General features: G+C 32.9%; 1 long non-coding RNA gene across 1 annotated transcript; it reads right to left on the reverse strand.

The window, feature by feature from the left end:
* Positions 1–6,004: 6,004 nt before the first annotated feature.
* Positions 6,005–10,758, reverse strand: LOC103502807 (uncharacterized). The gene is made up of 4 exons (XR_540654.3): positions 10,609–10,758; positions 9,970–10,069; positions 9,709–9,847; positions 6,005–9,119 (listed from the first exon to the last, which is right to left on the reverse strand). It is a non-coding gene; the product is annotated as an uncharacterized LOC103502807 (long non-coding RNA).
* Between the last annotated feature and the right edge of the window lie 446 nt (positions 10,759–11,204).

An 11,204-nucleotide genomic window follows, 5' to 3' on the forward strand; every position in this document is an offset into this window, starting at 1 on the left:
TTTTTCATTTGCTTTAGCCTATGTTCTCTTAAAGAAGTTATTGATTTTGTTTAAAACAAAGTCTTTTTTTTTAAAAGGCATCTAAGTACTATGACATCCCATGTGTTCTCTGTTATTCTTTTGATAGCTATGTGAGCAACGATCCACTAATTCTTAAAGTATGTTGTAAGCGTTCAATACTTCATAGAGATCCTACATTTTGTGTCTAGTTCAAGGACATAATTCTAGTGTTAAAGGTCTTAGACTTAAAAGTTAGAGTTCTTAGTTTTAATGTTGTTCTCATTTTGTTTGTAGATTTCAAGGAGTTGATGATAACAATCGTGAGACTTTGAGTTTGGAGTTATCTAAGAGTGTGGGGCTTGGAGGAGGGTGATGTCTTTGTTTCTTATTATTACATATACTTTGTGTTTTATGATTAAGAATGATGATCATAACTTGTTTTGTAATATGAATAAGAACGATGTTCCTAAGTTGTAAGTATGTAATGACCAACTATATGTATATTCAAGGATATATATGCAATTTATTAGTTCTTTGATTGAAAGTTTGGGTTGATTCAAATTTTCAATTGATGTGTATTTTAGTATTGTTGGACTTCAAAACAAGTGAATATAAGATATATGGATATTTTAAAATATATAATTTTTTATTTGAACAAACTGTACATATTTGATACCTATAAACTATCAAGTATAATTTTACTTGACGTGTAAAACCTGTCAAAAATAAAACCCCCTTGTTCAAGAATAAGTAATGACCAACAATATGTATATTCAAGAATAAGGGAGTTTTATTTTTGACATTGGATTAGTTGACGCATAAAAACTGTCAAGTGTAATTATATACTTGACGTTTTTTCAATGTCAAGTATAACTATACTTGACACTTAGAAACTGTCAAGTAAACCTCTCTTATTCTTGACACTGGATTAGTTGACACATTGAAAAGCGTCAAGTAAACCAATACTTGACAGTTAAAAAGCGTCAAGTAAACACAGTTTTGTAGTAGTGATTTAAAAGTCTCATTCTTATGGTTTAGTGATTAGCATGACATCCTGAAGCGTATGATGAGGCTGAACTTTGTTCTTAATGAAATCTATACTTGATATCAATTAGGGTACCTAGCTACAGGAGTACTCTGGATAGATTCACCTTTATGAATGTGGAAGCGAGGGCCGCTTCCTATGGAATTTTGGGCAGATTCCTAGAGCATTCACTAAACTAGGATATATGTGCAAGGCCATAAAGCACGGTCTATTTTAGAACTTCACTCAAATAATGTTGTGTGTGCAATAGCTTTAGAAGTAAAGTTCAAAACTACGAGTTACTTTACAATACTTTAAACTATTGTCATTACGTAAAGGTTCAAGTCAACCAGACACCTTTACTTAAGCATAGCATTATAGAGACAGACACTGCTCGATGAAAATGTTTTTAAAAAATTTTCAAGCGGGGGACTGATAGTAAAAATTTTTCAAGTGGGGGATTATTGGATGAAAAATTATAAGGAATTATGACACGTTACAAAATTAATTTTTTAACCGTTAAACGTTACAAAATTAATTTTTTGACCATTAAACGTTAAAAAATTAATTTATTTTGACCGTTACTAATCCTCCACCACTATAAATAGATCCCTCATTCTCATTCTCACAACACACAACAAAACAATCTTCTCTCAATTTCTCATTCTCTTAAAAGTTTGACGAGCTGTTCTTTTTTGAGTGTTTCAGTTCCAATTAGTTTTTGTGCAAAACTAATTGATGAAAAAGGGCTGTTTTATCCTAGGGACGACGAGACATAATTCTGTTTGCACGATTCATAGCAGCGCCGCAAAACGTCTTAAAAAGAGCGTGTTCCGCGACTCAGCCTTTCACTAATTCAGTTTCTGTTTTGCAGTCTTTGTTCCTTTAACAATCCTCAGCTACTGCTTCGTTTCTTTCACCATTATTTTTCGGACTTGGACGATTTTTTACATTGAAGACTGAAGTGCAACAACATTACGCGTATTGTTAACGAGACATTTTTAGTATTTTATACGGTGTCCTTTCCAAGAACAGACCTGTTCTTTTTTCTTTTTTAAATAAAAGTAGGTATGGTCTTCAAGATCAAATATTTGTTTGTTTTTTTTTTATAAATATAGGTCGGGTGTTCAACACTCAACCTATTAAAAACTACAATATTATAATAAATATTTTCAAAACAACTATATATCTAAATATCTTTTTAATTTACTGTATTTAAATAAAATGTCTTTTTTTTTTATTATTCTGAAAAAACCTCTCAAAAAACTAAATGCATTACATTTAAATATTTTATTAAAAGTTGAAAAACGTTTTAGGAGGAGGATTGATTAGTTCACCTCTAAACAATTTCGAAGTGAATAAAATGAACAATAGTCGTCCACACGATGGTAATGAGCTGACAATTATTTGACTTGAAAATAATATTTGTATTGAAATCGACATAGTAATTATTGGCAAATTTTTCATATCTCGAAATCTACTATCCCTTTTTAAAAAAATATAATAAATATCATCTTTTAGCAAATTGAGCGATGATGATTGATTTCTAATATTTCTTTTTCTAATGATTATGATGCTCTATTTTCCATTAAATTTATGTTAAATTTCGAATTCAATTTTTTTTTTTTAATTGAGAGAGATCACAATTTGTGTTTTTGTAATGATTATGATATGCTGAGTTTGTTTGTGTACATAATTTTTATGTTTTTCACATTTACACAACTTATTACTAAAAAATATTAACATAAGAAAAATGAATTAAAAAGAAGAGGTACGAAAAGTTTGGATTTTGATTGTACCAATCCTATAATTTGATTTGTTTGATCATAACAATATTTAATAGTTTAATGGCAACATTTCCTAATATGACAGCAAATTGATCTAATTCAATTCAAAGGTGTGATGTAACAATTCCAAGTATGATTTTTGTAATTTTCTTTAATAAATATGATAAGTTTTAAAACAAAATTTTTCTTTTCCACACATTTTTGTGGAGTGAAATATAATATTGGAGTTCAATTTTATAAAGTTGAATTGTAATATTATATAGTTTGGAGAAAATATATATAGTAATGAACGTAATTATAGTTTCCACATATTATTCATTAGCAAATGAAAAGAAAAAGCTTCTTCTCGTCTTGTCGTTGTCTCTATCTTTTTTTCAACGCCTTCACTTATCTTTCAATCCTTTTATGGATTTGAAAAGCAAATTTTGGAGGAAAGTGTTTGATTCTTAATAGAATTCTATTTAATGTTTTAAATTTATTAACACATATGCGTTTTGTCAAACAATTTGAATTTAGTTTTTAAAAATTATTTTTAAATTTTATAATTCAAAACAACAATTTTGTTTCTCTTCTACTGTGAAAATTTGAATTTTAGAATTTAAAATGTAGAATCATATTAAATAAAATTAAAAATATTTAGAAATATGACAGGTGATGTCATAAAATCAATTTGATTTTTAAAATTTAAAATATATATTGTAAATTAAGTTGAGTAAAATTTTTATGTTTAGGTAAAGTTGGAAATTACTTCCATATGATTTTATAGCTTATGGTTTGGTAAAATTTTATATGTAATCAATTTGGTTTTTTAAATCTTCCTAACAAGTTTCTACCGTAGGGGATAAAATATAATTATAAATAATTAAGACCTAAATTTGAACTTATTCCAAATTAACAGAACCTAAATTTTAGACTCCCAGTTTTGAGTATTATGAGAACACTATCTTGAGTTTTTAAAATAGATAATTTGAGCCAAAAATGGGTTCGCATTGTCCTTAGAAACTAACCATCCCTATAAAAATTAGTGGTCTGCATGATTGCCAATTGAGCTTTAAAAATGGTCCAGGGTTAACACCATTACCGAACCACAATAAATTTTTGTATTGGTTATGTGATGTTTACCTTTTGACTTCTCTTTGATTTTAAAAAAATAAAATAAAATGATCAACCATTCTTTTTGAATATGAGTTGGAGGGATGCTTCTGTTTTTCTTTTCCTTAAATATGTATCAGGTAAAGTTTGGTAAGATTACATTAAAAATTATTCCTTTTTTTTTTTCTTTTCTTGTCAAAACTGAATAATTGACACGATATTCTATTCTAAAGTTAGGAGGTTCGATACCATCTTACGAAAGACTAATTTGCAAACATCTATTTTAAACTTAATTCTCAATTTGTTTTTGAAAGGATTGTTTCCCAATAATTAACATGCTTTTTGCTTAATTTATCCTTTGATATGCATTATTAATAGGATTATAAAGGTTATATTAACAATATAAGGTTATATCACAATATTCGACCTTTTGTTTCCTTTGTTTAATGGTTGTTGTTGCATGCTTTTTGATCTATTTTTAGGACTATTGAAATTCTATATTAAGAGATAAAAAATAGTAAATCAATGATAACTTAATATTAATAATAAAACAACTAGTAACAAAAAAATATATATCAAAAACATGGTATCACATTAACATCAAAATTCTCTTTTATCAATGTGTACGTGTATGTATATATATGCAATTATAAACATTAACATTTTATTTATCGATGAAAGATATAAAAAGATATAAAAATAGTATACCAAATAAGTAGACATCATAGCTTATAAACATAAAAATAGTTCACTAATTCTAAAAACTCGTCACAAATGAACATATCAGAAGTCTATTGCCAATATACATAAAAAAATCAATGTATCAATATTAGAAATAAAAATGGTTGATGGGTGATGGTAAACATAAAATGGTCTATTAATTAAAGATAATATATATATATATATATATATATATATATATATATATATATATATATGAACGATAGAATGTTAAAGTGACCTATAAAGGCTATCATTAATAGATTATATAAATGATGTATCAACTATCGACCCAAAACGACATAGATATTCCTTCTATTCTTTTTTGCAAGTAAGAATAACAACAACGATAATAGGGACAAAAAAGAATTGAGGTTGAAAACTAGGACGTTGTCTCCATTTAGTCGACAACAAGAAATTTCTTGGTGCTCCCCCTCTCATTCCCCGCCCCTTTAGATTGGTTCCAACAAGTTAAATGAGCATCGTTGTGCATTTTTTTTAAACAACATTACGAACTAATTGGGCCAAGACACTCAAAGTATAAGTTTGTCGAATAAATCGAACTAATTGGGCCAAGACACTCAAAGTATAAGTTTGTCGAATAAATCGAACTATTAAACACAAAATTGAAAGTTAGGTACATAAATATCTATTAGATTTTCATCAGCATGTCAATATTTTGCCATTTCCAATGTTTCAAAGTTGAAAATCCATATTTTCATTATATTGTAAAAGAATCTACCAACTCATAAGAAATAAACAACAAAATGCTACCAATGGAAATATGATATGAACAATACATTTGTTTAAAAATTACATAACGTTTATTTACTAATTTAGATTTATATATATATTTTTAATTTTTTGTTTGAAAAAAATTACACAAACTAAACTTGAACTATGAGGTTTATTGTAACTACACTTCTAAACTTTTCATTAAATCGATTGCCCCATAAACTTTGTTATTTGTTGCGATTACATCCATGGATTTTAACTTGATCATTTAACCTTATATAGTTCATGTTAGTACCGGTATCAATATATTCATAAAATTAAAATTTATCATATATATATATATATATATGAACACATACATACATAAATATGCATCTACTCATGAAAAAGGGTAGGTGCAAAAAATTAACAAGCTATACGAAGTTAATCGATCAAATTAAAAGTTTTGACACGTAATTGTAACAAACCATAAAGTTTGAGAGTAATTATAATAAGGTTCACATTTCAATCGTCAAGGTTAGTTTGTGTAACTTTTTCATTCTTTTATAATTTTTTTTGAAATATCCACCGACAACCATATTTTTTTTCTCGATATTTTGATAAAATTAAAACTTTGGTATTTCCATCAACAATGATATTTTAAACCTTGTATTGTTGTAAGGGAAAAAACCCATTCCATTACTTTTTCAGATGTCTCATCGACAAGAGTTGACCTCTAATCCATAATCAAAAGCAAACAAGCAAAAAAAAAACAAAATTCTTCCTTCTATTGCCCAATTCATACAAGAAACTGCAATCTCCCTCTATCTCCGTTCTCTCCCTCTATCTCTGTTCTTTCTGTGAGCCTGTGGAATGTGAGGTGCTTTTGAAGGTTGAAGATGGAACCTAAGAAAATATGGAAATGAGATTCTGGAAGAAAGGAGGCCGCCACCCACCGAATCACTCTACTCCAAATTTGCATTTCAGTCCCTTTATTCTACTAAAATTTGTTCTAGGTCCCTACTGTAGGCCTCTATTCTCTAACTCTATTAAATTGAAATGAAGAAGATGGTGATATGCAAGTAAAGAAGAGGCAGAAAAGAAAGAACTTTTGAACTAATTTATCGGAAAAAGGGGTTTGATTATTGTTGAACAGACATGGCCAAAGCCAATGAACATAGGAAAAATGATGTCTTACAATCATTATTGTAATTTTGATTATGCAGCAGACCACAAGCCTTTTTCTTTCATCCTTGTGCTCTAGCCACTCTCCTCCAGTTTTCTCCCTTTCGTTTACAAATCACTATTATAGTTTTCATTTCAAACATGTTCTATTTGATTACGTTTTAAAAAGGAAAATAAATTCCCCAAAAACATAAATAGGGTCTAAGTAGATAACTTGTTTATTTAGGATGCTTGAATAATTTCTAGAAATAAATATATATATTGAAAAATTGTAACATGTTGCAGCCACCAGCCAGAAAAACCCGAATGTCCCCCACAAGCACACCCACTCACCACCCACAAGGGAAAGAGAGAGAAACATTACGTTTTTTTTTTTAATCCAAGTCCACAAAGTTTCATCTCTTTCTTTCCCATTCCTTCATAAAAACAATCCCAGCACAATGTTCTCTCTTAAGATATAGATTTAAATATTAAGTGAAAGTCTAATCATCATATTGATTGCCCTCCACAAAGCAAAAGATGAGCGAACAATATCATTTCTAGTCTCACATTTCATCATTCCTACCACCGACTTTTTCCCTATAAAATATCAAATCCCACCAGTAATTACACTAATCCCTCCCTTTCTCTTTCAGCTACTTATGCACTAGCTCACTTTTCAACCAATTCTAGCCCAAACCTATCCCACTAAAGCTTCTTCTATGTTTTTTTCCTCTCCCCTCTATGAAACAGGAATAAGAATGTAAAGCAGTAAAGAATGATGTGATGAGAGAAGAAGGTAAACTTACAGGTCATTTCTACAGTAATATTATTCTTCAGCTTGATATGGTTTTCTTCAGAGCTGTGTTCCTTCTCCTGTTTCAGTATCTGGTTTTGAATTCTGGGACTCCAGTTATTATAGGTCACCACTACCCTCCTCATAAGTCCTTGCTCACTGATAAAGCAGCTCTCCTTGCCTTCAGGAAGTGCATCATACATGACCCCACTTCCACTCTAGCTAACTGGATTGAGGCTGTTGATGTATGCAACTTCACTGGCGTTGCTTGTGACCGACACCGTCATCGGGTATCGAAGCTCAGTTTGATTGATGTCGGACTTGTGGGAAAGATTCCACCCTTCCTCTCCAATCTCACGGGTCTTCGAATTCTAGATATCGTTAACAATAATCTTTTTGGAGAAATTCCTCCCGAACTCTTCTCTCTTCGAAATCTTCACCGCCTTCGGCTTGACAGCAACAGTTTGGAAGGTCCTATACCAACTTCCCTTGCTAGTTTGTCCAAGCTTACCGTAATAAGTCTTATGGAGAACAAGCTAAATGGCACAGTTCCACCTTCTCTCTTTTCTAATTGCACGTCTTTGCTAAATGTAGACCTGTCCAACAACTTCCTGACAGGAAGAATTCCAGAAGAAATTGGAAATTGCCCAAAGCTGTGGAATCTCAATCTGTATAACAACCAGTTCAGTGGAGAACTTCCTCTTTCTTTAACAAACACTTCGCTTTATAACTTGGATGTCGAATATAATCATCTTTCTGGCGAACTACCTGCAGTGCTTGTAGAAAACCTTCCTGCACTTAGCTTCCTTCACTTATCAAATAATGATATGGTAAGCCACGATGGAAATACCAATCTTGAACCATTCATTACTTCTCTTAGAAACTGCAGTAGTTTAGAGGAGCTTGAATTGGCAGGGATGGGGCTTGGAGGCAGGCTGCCTGATTCTATTGGTCATCTGGGTGTCAATTTTTCAGTTCTGTCTTTGCAGGAAAACCAGATATTTGGATCAATTCCTCCAAGTTTAGCCAAGCTTTCGAAACTTGCAGGGCTGAATTTGACATCAAATCTACTTAACGGAACAATTCCTGCAGAGATAAGCAGGTTGTCAAAATTGGAACAGCTTTTCTTATCACACAACCTCTTCACTTCTAACATTCCAGAAGAATTAGGCGAGTTGCCACATCTCGGATTGTTGGATCTATCTCATAACCAACTTTCAGGAGAGATCCCAGAAAGTATTGGAAGTTTGACCCAGATGATCTATTTGTTTCTCAACAACAACCTCTTGACTGGAACAATACCTACAGCGTTGGTAAGGTGCACAGGTCTACAAAAGCTAGACTTATCTTTCAACATGTTATCAGGAAGCATTCCTCGAGAGATATTAGGCTTGCAAGAGATAAGAATTTTTATCAACCTTTCTCATAACAATTTTCAAGGGAACTTACCCATTGAGCTTAGCAAGCTGAAAAATGTTCAAGAGATGGACCTTTCATCCAATAACCTCACTGGAAGCATCTTCCCTCAGATATCAAGTTGCATTGCGCTGAGATTGATAAATTTTTCGAATAATTCCCTCCAAGGTCGTCTTCCAGATTCCCTGGGCGAACTTGAGAACCTTGAATCCTTGGACATTTCAGAAAACCAATTGTCAGGCACGATTCCAGTCAGTCTGGGTAAGCTCCAATCTCTCACTTACCTGAATCTTTCATTCAATAACTTCCAAGGAATGATTCCAAGAGAGGGGTTTTTCAAATCATCCACACTTCTGTCATTTTTGAACAATCCACTCCTTTGCGGGACAATTCCTGGAATACGAGCCTGTCCGGGCAAGAGAAATCGGTTTCAATCACCTGTATTCTTGACTATATTCATTTTAATCATATGCATATCATCTTTCTTAACAACAATATGCTGTGGGATTGCTTGTCGACGTCTAAAAGCAATTATTTCAGCACGAAACAGCGAGTCATCAAGAAGATCAAAGATGCCAGAGTTTATGCACAATTTTCCAAGAATAACGAGCAGGCAACTATCAGAAGCCACTGGTGGTTTTGATGAACAGAGACTAATTGGTTCAGGCAGCTATGGACAAGTCTATAAAGGCATTCTTCCAGATGGAACAACAGTAGCTATTAAGGTTTTGCATACACAATCTGGAAATTCCACAAAGAGTTTTAACAGAGAATGCGAAGTTTTGAAGCGAATTCGCCACAGAAACCTTATAAGAATTATAACAGCTTGTAGTCTTCCGGATTTTAAAGCTATAGTTCTACCGTATATGGCAAATGGAAGCTTGGACAACCATCTATATCCACATTCACCTACCAGCTCAACTTCGGGTTCTTCAGATTTAAACCTTATTGAGAGGGTGAATATATGCAGTGATATAGCTGAAGGAATGGCATACCTGCATCATCATTCTCCAGTCAGAGTCATACACTGTGATTTAAAGCCAAGCAATGTACTTCTAAAAGATGACATGACAGCCCTTGTCTCTGACTTTGGGATCTCAAAGTTGATGACCCCTGGAATTGGAAGCAGTGCAACTGTTGAAAACATGGGAAAGTCAACAGCAAACATGTTATCTGGATCAATTGGATATATTGCACCAGGTACAATTCTCTGCTTTTAAGAACCCAAGAATTTCACTTTCAATTCATCTACATACCAAGCAAATGTAGAAAATTAGGAGTGTCAAGTGAGTTATAGCAGAGTTGACAAAGGCTTCTCCATCTCCATCTCTATCGGCCATATCTCCACAAAGATGCCTACAAAACAAAAAGGAGGGCGAGAGGGACCTAATAAGAGTTCGCCCAATTCAGTTGCATCATTTTTGAATCATATCTAGAGTTCTAAGTTAAGTTAAGGTCCCCTCCTACATACCATGATAAGTTATCAACATCACTAGGTCTAAAAGCTTGAGTAGAAAGCTATAAAGCTATAAGAAGTTGAATCATTGAATATATTCCCAAGGATTTAATGATAGAGAGAGAGAGAGAGAGCGCGCAAAACAAACATCCACTGTTTTACTCTTTTTCATGTAGGACTTTTATCAAACATGATAAGTGCATCAATTAAGTTACGCCTATTCTTCATGCAGAATACGGATTTGGTTCTACAGCATCCATGAAAGGAGACGTTTACAGCTTCGGCGTGCTAGTTCTAGAGATGGTAACAAGAAAAAGACCAATAGACGACATGTTTGTTGAAGGGCTAAGTTTACATAAGTGGGTGAAGAGTCATTACTACGGCAGAGTAGAAAAAGTGGTGGATTATTCTCTACAGAGAGCTTCGAGAGATGAATCACCTGAAATGAAGAAAATGTGGGAAGTGGCAATCCGAGAGCTAATCGAATTGGGTTTGCTCTGCACTCAAGAATCTCCATCCACAAGACCCACAATGCTGGATGCTGCTGATGACTTGGATCGATTGAAGAGATACCTTAATGGTGGCGACACCACAACGACATTTGCTTCATCACTTGGAATTTCATCCTCCACTCTTGGCGATGACTCCAATTACTCCCCACAAATCACCGTTGACAGAAACATGTAAAAATCCCCATTTCCACCGTATAGCCTTTTGACTTCTGAAAATCCCCATTTGCTCCACTCAGTAATTGGGGGTTGACAATGATCACGATTGTGTGGTTCAAAGCTTGTACGGCGCCCAATTGAATGGAGATTTTGCGTATGTGGCGTGCGTCGTTGGCGGCCACTCGATCCCATAGTTGTTGACGTGATGGAGGTTTTGGAAGAAATTGGAGGAAATTCATACATAAACGCCATGTTTGAAAAACAGAGACGTATAATTGAAACTAAAAAACACTTTGATTTTTTGATGGAAAATTGTTGAATTTCGGCTTCTGGGCATTGTCTGTTGGTTGTCTTCTTGCATAAGCCA

Source organism: Cucumis melo, chromosome 4, assembly GCF_025177605.1.
Source record: "Cucumis melo cultivar AY chromosome 4, USDA_Cmelo_AY_1.0, whole genome shotgun sequence".
Lineage (NCBI taxonomy): Eukaryota > Viridiplantae > Streptophyta > Magnoliopsida > Cucurbitales > Cucurbitaceae > Cucumis > Cucumis melo.